Source organism: Chionomys nivalis, chromosome X (assembly GCF_950005125.1).
Source record: "Chionomys nivalis chromosome X, mChiNiv1.1, whole genome shotgun sequence".
Classification (NCBI taxonomy): domain Eukaryota; kingdom Metazoa; phylum Chordata; class Mammalia; order Rodentia; family Cricetidae; genus Chionomys; species Chionomys nivalis.
The window spans coordinates 130,294,687-130,307,605 of NC_080112.1; positions in this window are offsets into that span (position 1 = coordinate 130,294,687).

Here is a 12,919-nt window from a genome sequence, read left to right on the forward strand (position 1 = left end):
GGTAAAGGATTAGATGTAAAATGAACTGGCAAATAGACTAAAATGGAACTGGAAAACTACTAAAAAAAATCCCACTAGAGTGTAGTTTGATAAGCCCTTGATAAGGGAAGGGCTTCAAACCATGATAAAATCTCCAAGAGGACGTATCTGACTAAAGGTGAATTTTCTGTAAAGATGAAATGTTTCCACATGACCAAAAGTGATAAACGTTAAAACACAAATGATTAATAAAATAAATGCATCTTTTTAAAAAAGAGTGAACATCTCAATAGAAAAGCAGTATGTGAACAGTTTACAAGAAATAAAAGTCCTAAAGGCCAAGGTTTGAACATATAATTAAACTCACCAAAAGTTAATAAATTTTAGGCAACAATAAAGAAGACAAAATTCAAATTTGAAAACTTCCTGAATGGAAGTTACAGCGTGCTTGGAATCCATGCCTCTTCACATACTCTTGGGAATAATGTGAAGTCATTTAAACCTTTTATAGATCACATTGACAGTATATATGTTATCTGAAGTCATATTTGGAATAATACAGAGGCATGTAGCTGCTTGTGCAGCTACCGTTAATGTTCAAATTCAGGGTACTCCAAATGTATACTGCCCATGTACATCCACGTTCCCTTTCCCACACACCCCCTTGAGATGGGGAGTCCCAAACCACTAACTCAGTCTATCCCCAAATGTATACCAATGAGGAATCCAGGAAGCAATTTGTGTTATCATACATTTACTTTTAGAGTTTCTCAGCATTGGTACTCCAAACATTTGGGGCATCAGTCATTCTTGGTTGTTAGTGTGGTCCAGCACATTATAGGATCCTTAGCAACCACCGAGTTCTCAACCATCTTCTTCTCAAGTGTGAGGTCAAAAAAGTCTCCAGGCATTGCTGTCCTCTGACAAATAGACAAAAGTTTTCCTTCCATCCTTAACTGTGAATCTCTGAGTTAAGGGACTATGATACAGATTATAATAAGAATGTATCAGAGCCACACATATTGACATGGAAAGATAAGCATGTTATATTGTAAAATTAAATAAATGATGATTATTATGTGCTGCATATAATCTGATTTACATAAATAAAATAGCTTTGAATAATCATCTGTGAATAATTGCCAAAGTGTCCTTAGGAAAAATTGCTACTAAGAATTCGGATAACTTACTGGTCATCAATGAGTCTGTTACGGCAAGGGTTTAGGATGAATGTCCTCTCTGAGACTCATATTTTCTCATCTCTGCACAACGGTCACAGATTCATAGGAAAAATATTCAAAATATGACAGAGAATCACCGTGTGAAAATAATCTGTTTCTCAACAATACACATCAGGCTTGGAGTCCATTGTTTCAAACATTTTCCAAAATGAGTTAATAATACTTTCTAGAAAACTGTGGCTAAAGTTCCCACTTCAGACCCCACCAACTGCAGTTTAGCTCACCTTTCATGGCAGATGTTCCCTTACCACTACAGGCTTCCCTTCTGTTCTCTGTGCTTGCTGTTTCTTTTTGCTGAAATTCACTTCTTTTTATAACCATCTTTAAAATACAATGAACAAGTGACCTTGAAACTTGGGAGAGAAAAAACATTTAAAACATGAAGGTCTCTAGTATTTTTGTGTCCAGTGCTCATATCTATCTTACAGAGAATAAAAAAAATAATTTTTCAGCTTTCTGTGGTTTAAAAATAGGCAATGGTGATCAGAGGTCTTGAAATTTAAAGTGTCAAGAGCTCAGAAAAAGATGGAAGGTGGGCAGCAACTATGACGTGTCCTTGCTTATCTATCTTTAAATAAAAACAGAGAGGGCGACAACATTGCCTGCATAATTCTCTGGGTCTTCAATGTCAAATAAAAGAATTTATTTGATTGAGAGAATTCTTTAACAAGAGTCCCCATCTGTGATAGAAAAAACTCGATGAACAGTCCTGCTTCATTTGTTTTCATTATCTAGAAAACAGCACGTCTCTGAGATCAAGCAGATTTCCTTCTTTTATTCTTCATGCAGCTTTGCCAAGTGTCTCCGAGGAGAGAAGAAAGCAATCGCTTTTTCTCGCAGGCCAGAGATCCTGTACAAAGAAATAAGGTAAAGGGCAAATTGAATTTGGGATTTTTACACAAATTAGATAACATCATATGTGAAGGAGAAATTGTTCAACAGATGTCACACAAAAATTTTAGAAATGGCAGCTATAGGAAAAATCATTTCTGGAAATGATGAAAATCAGATTATTGGAAAGATTACATGAAAATGCTAATTCCATGCAAACAGAAAGCTATAGCTTTTGTATCAGCGATTAGAAATTAATTTAAGCTTCCTTCCTTAGTGGGCTCTGATATGAAATAACAGCAACTCTAATTTAAAAAAAGAGTTATAAAATAAAAATTGCAAAGTATATTTTTTTAATGAGATGCTCACCTGGGACAATGGTTGAACAAAACTTCTAGATATTGAGAGAGTCCAAATATTTACCTGCAAGGTAGCCTCTCTCATCTCATTAACTCCTTGGTGTCTCCACTTAAATGTCCTATAGAACCTCAGACTTGCATAAAGCTGGCCCTTTGATTCGTCAACTGCTTCCATCTCAGTAAATGGCTCCATCCACCAATCAGAACTTGAAATCAACCTTGACTTCACTCCTCTCATATGCCCACACACTTAATCAGCACATCCTATCAACTTTAGTTTCAAGACCTACTTAAATCCATCACATCTTCACTATTCTCCGTAACCACCATTAATTTTTTTCCACTTCACCTTATATAATGGGTTTCTTGTGGTATCTGTGGATGTACTCATTTCTAAGTTTTTCCCTCTAAAGTGAAGCAGAAACAAATGCATGCCATGCCCTCACTTCCTTTTTTTTAAGATTTCCAATGACTTCAGACTACACACATAAAATAAAATGCCACATTGAAAATAGTGCACAAGACTCTAATTGATTTGACTGTGGTTTTCTCCTTAACACTTTCACCAATCTCCCTCTTTCATGGCACTCTAGTGGGAATACGGCCTGGCTGTTTCTCTAACCTGCCTAGCCCATTCCTGCCTCGATACATTTCCACCTGGCTGGTTCTCCAGTAAGCTACTCTCATTTCATTCAAATCTAATGTCATGTTTTAGAGCATCTGTTGCTGGCTACCATCTCTAAAAGAGTCCCATCTATTTTTAACCTTCTTTGTTTTATTCTTTGTTACATAACTTAATATATTTGTCATTATATATCTATTTGTTTATTACTCTTGCTATTAGCCTTTTTCTAGTTTTTATGTTGATACTCTGCCTGGGTGATTTGTCCTTTACTAAAAGTGAAGTTTTAGAACCCTATATTTGTATTAGGTTATCCTTCACTCCCCCCCTCTGTCTTAATAGGCTTATTATATTGGATATACATATATAGTATTTTTATTTCTTCTTATTGAATTAATCCCTTTATCATTATAGTCTAACTTCCCTCGCTGAGTGTTGCTAATTTTAATTTAAAGTATTTTATCTAAGTATGGTTGCTCTTGTTTTCTTTAAGATTCCATTTGCATGAGATATTTTATTCCACCCCTTCCTTTTCAATGTATGTGTGTGCTTTTAAGTAAAGTTAGTAGCACCTAAGCAACAACTAGTTGGATCTTGTTTTTATCCATTAAATTACTATGTCTTTTAATTTTTAATTCTTTTTTTAAAATATGGCCTTTTTGATTAATTTTAAAATTTCCCCCTCCAACCCCTCCCAGAAAAGCCCTACCCTACACTCAAATTTATAGAATCTGCTTCTTTTATTATTGTTGTTGCATGCATATGTATGTATCCATGTGTATGCGCAAATATGCAAGTATAATATAGCCTACTAAATTCATTTTTGTTGTTTGTAATTGTTGCAGAGATAACCACTCTGAACCAGACAACCAATAATGGGACTCATCCCTGGGAAAGGCTAATTCTTCTTCAAGAAGCCATTAGTTGCCCATAGTTCTTTGTCTGGGGTAGAACCCCATAAAAATTTCCCCCTCCCTTATTAACATGTCCATTAATATTGCCATCATTCCAGTCTTGTTTATGCAAGCACTTCTAGGAGATACTATTCACACCAGACTTCCTACATCATAGCTCTTAGAATCTTCCCATCTCCTATGACGTTCACTGTGCAATAGATGCTGGAGCTGTGATGTACATGTATCTATTGGGGCTGAGTGGGCTCCCCACGTTTAATTGATCTCTGTATTCTTTAAGAAAGCAGTCTGAGCAAGCCACAGTGAGCAAGTCACTAAGCAGCATCCCTCCATGGCCTCCAGCCTACAAACCACAATCCGAGAGAACCTAGACAACAATATGGACACTAAGAGAGACTTACATAAATCTAATCTGCATGGGAAGTAGAAAAAGACAAGATCTCCTGAGTAAATTGGGAACATGGGGACCTTGGGGGGAGGATTAAAGAGGGAAGAGAGAGGTAGGGAGGGGAGCAGAGAAAAATGTAGAGCTCAATAAAAATCAGTAAAAAGTAATAAAAAAGTTTATGTTTTCAGAACAAAAAGGACCAGACATCAATGAAGGCAAGACAAGTAGCACAGGTGATCCAGCCATTCTGAATGCCCCTGTTGTAGTTTCCACAAAAATTTGCATTCAGAACAACTTCAAAGGGATTAGCTAAAATGGTCCATTCTCACAGACTACTCCTGCCAGAATATCAGAACCCATCACACACGGACTGAATAACAAATGAACAACAGCTCTCCCAGGACTTGACCATTATCCCAATTTTCTCAGGGTCCCCTAAAGATGTTGTGACCCTCAGACAACAGGAAGCAATTTTAAGAACATGACGACCACATTCCTAAGAGATGGAGTTGGTGGGTTTTGGTCATTAGGTGGGTTATAGATGTTTGTTGTTGTTCAAGAGGATCAGTTACAAGTTATTATTGGTCATGATTAGGGAGGAAACTAAACAAAGCAAGTTATATTAAAGGATTCCTCTCTTTCTTTTTCTTTTCTCTGTCCTTCTTTCTCTCTAGTGATAAAAGGGGTATAAGAATAATAAGATAAGAAGGTAGAATATTGAATCTACTTTCAAACTAAAAGGCAACTACTAGTCTCAGATATTTTACATTGGTATGGACTTGGTATATTGATATAAATTTAAGGTTATTTTTGTTATAATATACTGTATATATGTTTCTGCTCTTGTTTAAGGTATTGTACCTATGAAGCTCATTTAAAATTGTAATGTAAAATTCTATTTCTTAAAAGCTGTTATTACAAACTGTTTAGGATAATTTAAAAAATTCAGGTTAGTAGTTAGTCATCCATAACAATCAAACTTAGTGTCATGTTAGGTATGTTTTCAAGGTTAAACAGAGATATATTTTAGATAGAAAGGTGGTCTACAGAATATGGTATTTTAGATGTTTTAATAGCATAAGGATTTTATGACAGTAAGAAACATCTGCTCCTGGCAGCACTAATTTATTTATATATATATATATATATATATATATTTTTTTTTTTTAAAAAAAAGGATGATATGCATTGAAGAACTTCCATATGGAGTTTGCTTTCATTTGTGGCAAAGTTAACCCCTGGCAAAGAAACTGGTCTTTCCTCAACTACTGACCACATGCTGTTCAAATTGGACAAGCAGGACATAAAGGAAGTTGACTGCTGGACATTGCCAAGACAAGGTAGGCCAGTTCTTTAAAATTCCTGCTTCACAGAAAAGTTTGTCAGATATTCTAGTCCTGTAGGCCAAATATGGATGTCCCAGCATTGCAGAGGAATCTTAGGTGACTGTCCATGCAGCCAGTGTTTCTGCCATTTCTATAGTTTTGGAAGTTTCTTGCTCTGCACTTCCCTTTTACTCAGGGATTACTTTTATCCTTCTCAGGTCTCTGAGAGGGCTGAAGATAGATAGTTATAGTTTTACTGTTTTCCTTGTTGCCAAGTTCAGAAAAGAAACTTACAACGCAGATGTAAAGTTTATAAGATTGAGAAACATAAAAGCTTATGTTGTTTATCTAAGAAAGTGTTTTAAGGTCTAAAAAGATATTTTTAGGTTTGTAATGCAAGTTATGATAGAAAGTGGTTTAGGTAGAAAACTTTGGACTCACCAAGACAGGATAGATAATAGAGTGCTTTCTCCGAATTTGCCAAATATAAATGGACTGTGCATTGCAAATGTAATTTTTACCTGATAATTATTATTGTATATAGTTTTACTGTGTTATAGTTAAAATCTTTCTTTTTATTTAAACAAAAAGGGGAAATGTGCCAGGATAGTTGATCACACAATGTGAAGATGTGTCATCGTTTGACCTTACCTGCCTAAGGTAACTGCTGATTGGTTTAATAAAGAGCTGAATGGCCAAGAGAGGTTAGGTGCAACTTCTGGGCAGAGATGAGAACTCTGGGAGGAATCTGAAAGGTGAGAAATTTGCCAGCCAGATAGAAGAGGGTCATCTGTCTATCTGTTGCTTTCATTGGTTAATTAATTAAAAAAAAAAAAACTGCTTGACCTGATAGGTCAGAACATAGGTGGGTGGAGTAGACAGAACAGAATGCTGGGAGAAAGAAAGCATAGTTGGTCAGACGCAATGGAGCCAGTCACCAGGTCAGACATGTTGAATCTTTCCCAGTAAGACACCACTTCATGGTGCTACACAGATTATTAGAAATGGGTTAATCAAATGTGAGAGTTAGCCAGTAAGAGGCTAGAGCTAATGGGCCAAGCAGTGTTTAAATGAATACAATTTGTGTGTTGTTATTTTGGGGCAAAGCTAACCATGCAGGAGTCGGGCAGGATGAAAAGCAGGCCTGCTCGCCTCATTTCTACACCAGTCAGATGCGGAAGAAGTGGGATGTACAGTATGCAGGAGCAGTAACAAGTCATATGGCAGAATGTATACTAATATAAATGGGCTAATTGAGAACAAGACTAAGCTAAGGCCAAGCTTTCATAATTAATAATAAATCTGTGTGTCATTATTCAGGAGCTAGCAGTCCAAAGAAAGAGCTGTTACAGAGAACTATGACAAAGATGTCTCACAAACATTTAAAATATGTCCCCTCCTTGTTCATATATGTTCTCACATTAGAACCTGGAAACAACCTAAATGCCCCTTGACAGAAGAATGGATAAGGAAAATGTAGAACATTGACACAATGGAGTACTACACAGCAGAAAAAAATAATTACATCTTAAAATTTTTGAGCAAATGGATGAATCTAGAAAACATCATATTGAGTGAGGTAACCCAGACACAGAAAGACAAATATAATATTTACTCACTCATAAGTGGCATTTAGACATGAAGCAAAGAAAACCAGCCTACAATTCACAATCCCAGAGAAACTAGACAACAATGAGGACCCAAACAGAAACATACATGGATCTAATCTACATGGGAAGTAGAAAAAGACAAGATCTCCTGAGTATATTGGGAGCATGGGGAACATGGGAAAGGGTAAAAGGGGAGGGGAGAGGAAGAGATGGGAGTGAAGAAAAATATATAGCTCAATAAAAACAATTTTTAAAAAGTTCAGAATCCTCTATAACACTTTAATTTATCAAGCTCTTTGTTAGCAGTAGTCATCTCTTTGATTAACAATGTGTACAACTCTTGTCATATTTTTCATTAATCTATATCAAAGCATAAAATTTAGTCTCTTCAGCATAATAAACTTATAGTATTGATGAAGTATGGTCTTAGAGCTACATAAGACTTATTATGTATAAAGAGTATTATATAATTTTCTCAGCCATTAGACTTTAAGGTATTTCATTACATACTCCTTAAAAAAACACAATGTTTACTTTCATGGAGATATTTATGGAAACTTTATGGGCTTATTACACATATTTCAAGAACTGTCTCGATTGTTTAAAACTTAGTCATTAAAACTGATGAGTTTTAGTATATGTGCTGCTGAAGCAAAAGAACCAGCATAAAACCAAACTAGTCCCCCTGAATGTAGGTGACAGTTGTACGGCTGGGGCCTACTGCAGGGCCTCTGGCAGTGGGACCAGGATTTATCCCTACTGCTTGTACTGAGTTTTTGAAAGCTGTTCTTTTTGAATGAATACATTGCTCAGCCTAGTAGTAAGTAGTAAGCAAGGGCCTTGGACCTTCCTCAAAGCAATGTGCCTTGCCCTCTCTGAGGAGTGGATGGGGGTGGAGTGGGAGAAGGCAGAGGGAATGGAAGGAGGGGAGAAAGTGGGAACTGAGATTGGTATGCAAAATGAAAAAAGATAGTTTGTTTTTCTTTGTTAGAAAATAAGAACTAAAACTGATCAACTCAAATAGAAGATGCAACATGAAAACAGTTCAGATTTACCTAAGAATTCTTGAATTTAAGACTGATAGAAACAGATTAGATCCAATAAGAAAAAGAGTTTCTCAAATATGTAATAAATAAAAATTTGATCATTTATATATATGCATATCTATATAAAATCTTGATCATATATACTAATATATATATATATGTATATATTCATTATTCATCTACAAACTAGATATTTGTTTGGTTATTATAATGTATGGGCTATTGCATTATAAACAATTTAAAGATAACATTTAAAAAGGAAATACAACATTTAAGCAAATAAATACATTATAATGTTGCATATGATAAAAGGAAAAGAGAAGTAAAAACTGCTACGAAGAGACAGAGGAAAAGAGAAACTTAGGTAACTTTTACACAGAAGAGGCTAAAGGAGTTCAAGAGATGATAACATCTGATTTGAAGGCTTAAAATTTGGCTTAATATTGGTCTGGAACATTAAAGGGGAATAAACAAACTAAGGAAAATAAGGCAGCATGGGATACCATGTCTGAAGAGGAATTAAAGTAATGATAGTGAGAATTAATAGAAGACAAATTAGATAGGTATTCTGAGTAGAATAATATATACTGTTCGGGAACTTTATGATGTTTGCCAGATTTATTACTTAACTAATAATATGTGTTACAGAGTACCATCTTTCTTTGTAGATAACATAGTAACAAAGGTGTTCTTTTGTATTATGGCATTATTGCAATCTTTGACATACTTTTTTGAGATATTTATAAGAAAGCCAGGTACTGGAAATAAAGCACAGAATAGGAACTGAACTAAAAACATAGAATTTAAATATTTAGTATTTTAATCCTGGAAGAATATTTCCTTACTGTATATATGAAACAAATTTTTTTAGGTTTCATATAAAATCGTTTTCGAGAAAAAACTCATTTTTAATTAGTTTCTGTCATAAAACGTGCAGTCCTTATGAACAATTGAATATTTATCCAGGATATGCCCCTCAATTTGAGTATCCAGAAGTTTACTGAGGAATGGGAAGAAAAGACTTGCAGGTGGAGAAGACTGGTGGTGAGAACGAGTTAATCAGATGATCAGGTAACTTGTGCTTTTAAAATATGTGCTATGAATGACTCTTCACAGCAACATTATTTACAATAGCTCAAAATTATAATAGTCCAATGTCCATCAAGTGATGAATGAATAATTAGAATGAGGTAATGTGGTTGATAGAATAGAATATTATAGAATGCTATTCATCAATTAAAATGAAGGAAATATTGAAACATGCCACAACATGGATGAAATTTGAAAAAGCTTACTAAACAAAGAACATCAAGCATTCTGGATACCTATTATCTGATTCCATTTATAGCGAATGTCATGAACAGGCATATTTATAGCAACAATAAGTAGATTAGCATTTTCCCAGTGCTAGTGAAGTGGAGAAAATGAATTGCAAATGCCAAGGTGTATGAAGTTTCTTTAGGGGTGATTAAATGTTCTAGCATTGTAATAATGATTGTATAATTCTCTGATGGTGTTAAAGATCATTGAATTCTTTATGTCAAATAAGTAAATTGCATGGTATACAAATGCTATTTCAATAAAATTGCTTCCCTATTTTACAAATGAATATTTCAGGACCTATTTATTGGGTTCCTACCAAAAAAAACAAACAACATCCATATCATGAATTACTTAGAAAACTAAATCACATAATAATATATATCTTAGGAATATATTTTATAAAAATAAACATCAAATAAGTCCCTATAAATGTATTTATGTTTGTGTGAGAATATACAATTTATACACATTGCCTTTAAAAGACTAAGGATCAGAGGAGAAAATAGACCATGACCTTTTAAAAACACTCTCTTGGCATTTTTATATTCTCAAGATAAGCAAATTCTAACTTCATATTGGAAAAATATGAAATATGAAGAACAGTGGGACAACCAAGCAGTTAGGAGCACTGACTGCTCTTCCAGGGACCTTGGATTGATCCCAAGAACCCATATGGCAACTCACAGGCATTTGTAACTCCAGTTCCACGAGATATGATGCCCTCTTCTGGCCTCCAAGGATATCAGGCATGCAAGTGGCATACAAACAAACATGGAAGCAAAACCTACATATATTTAAAATAAAATAAAAATAAATGAAATAAATAAACAAAACCAAACAAACAAACCAAAAGGCTTATCCAGGTCTGGAACCCCCTTACATGCTTAACAGCTTAGTTCTTTTCTGGCCTCCGACCTGCAGTGAGGGCTTCTTCTGTCCCTCAATCCATTCCAACTCAACCCTGTATCTGTGGATAGAAGACTTACTTACGCATACTTAAATGGAAAAAGAGAAATGAGAACATAAAACAGTTAGAAATTGCTTAGACTTTTTAGATTATTTTAGCCAATTGTTCTTAAAAACGGAATTCATAGAAATGTTAAAAACTTGTCATTTGTAAGTCAGTAGGAAGATACTAATTAAGAACAATGTCACTTTCAATTGCACAATAACTACAATACCTGAAAGTTACATCAAAATTAGACCCCCTGGAATATTGTACAAACATCTCGATTCATCCTTGAAGCTGGCACTTTTCTAAACAAAAGGAGAAACAGCTTAATACATGATTTGATTTAAAAACACATTACCTAGTAAATCTTAACACAATTGCTTTAACAAACTTATAAGCTTATGTGTCACCTTAATGCATAATTTCATTATGCTATTTCTGTTATTACTATTAGACTAAAAACTGTCTTGCTGGTCTCCAAATTTTGTGGGCTCATGTGTTTCAACTTTCCATGCACCAAGGAATGCAGAAAAGCTCCATAACAAACTTAAATCTTATTTTCAATAGTAAAAGTTAATATTAATGTTCTTTAAGATTGTACATATTGGCATGGGCCACACAGAGACCACTGATGCTTGACAAAGTTCCAGCATTTTGACATTGCAGACCACAAATCTCCAACACCTTTAAACTTTAATTTTTTAATTATTCTCACTACGTATATAGGAGTTCTTTCATTACTTTGCCTTTGGGAAATTTATGTGGATTTTGAAGGATAAAAATGTAAAAAGAAAAAAAAAACAGAAAACAGCAGGCTCTTTAAACAAAATAATTCTTTGGAAAAAAAATCCCTGCTAAGGCAAAACCAGATAATGAGATGGCTCTGCACACAGGAATCCTCCTGTGCCCTCCTGAGTACACCAAGAACAGGAAAGTTAGAGAGGTCCTAACTGGATGCAACACCTGCAATCAGATCCAGAGTCCAAGGCCATTAAGGGCAGAATGCAGTTTCAAAAAGTATAGAAAAATCAGAATGCTATGGTATAAGAGAATGAATAAAATATCAGGACCTTCCCTTTTCGGAGCATAAGAGAAGAGCAGGCCCATATAGTAAAACTAAGACAGAAAGGAATGCATTTAAGGAACAGTTCGGTGCTTACACTGCACCATGCCCTTTGAGAAATAAAAATTGCTCTTAAATTGTAGTAGAGTGTCTGATCCCCAAAAGAAATACTTTCCCAAGGTATTTGGATAAGGGCTTCCATTCCCCCCAGGGACCTGAGGAAAGTTCCTACTTGCTAAAAGCAGTCATTCTCCTTATCTCTGGCAGGAGGAACTTGTGGTTCTTCCAGTGCTGAAAGAGGGCTCCTGGTAGTTACTGAATCTCTGAGAACAGCAGGCATTTAGATACTTGTTGAACTTAAAAGCTTTTGTCTCAGGAAAAATGGTATAATGAAGTTAATGGCCGCTTTTTCCTCGCTGAATCATTGAGGCTGCTTTTAATCTTGCCTGTGGCTAAACTACTGAGTACAAAAGGTGTGATCTGTTTTTCAATAAACAGCTCTAGCTGCCAACTCGATTCACCCTCAGTGTCTTGTTATAATATCTAAATATTATTTTTCACAATGACTATTTTTGTTCCCTGAAACACGGTGTTACTATATCGCATAGAGTGGCCTCAAATTTTCTATATATCTAAGAGAGGGAGAATGCCACAAACATGACAATCTTACTTTCATCTCTGAAGTCCTAGCCTAGAACAATGACAGCTTTTATTCAGCGAGCATGAGCCCATGTGTGGCAAATGAATACTTTTGCATATCTTTAAGTTTCTTTCCATACTTTTTTCACACCTGTAAATTGACTCATTGACATTGCAGCAATCGCCCCTGCTTTACATTAATACATGTTATGTTATATTTGCTGTATTTTCTCATGATTTCTAGCATGATTTCATTTGATACTAGAATGTTTTACACTCTGTGTTGTAAAGCAGAGTACTACCACTACTGAAAGATCAAGATTTTAAATTCTCTTTGGTCATTTTCTAAAGATACTTTTCTTTGTACAAAAACATCTCTCACAGTCATTCCAGCATAAATATGCTACCGTTAATATAATGCATGTGTCTAAAACTTACATTTTCACAAAGCCAAAGAATTCCTGTGAGTTCCAGGGAGCTGAATTGAAGGATTTACTTTAAACAGGTCAGATATACCCCCTCTCTCAATTCCCTGGTCCTGACACCCTCCTCAATTACCAGGACCTAATGAAAAATTTTCTTCCTGGACTTAACCTTGTTCTCTGCTTTGCCGACACCTTGCCAGGT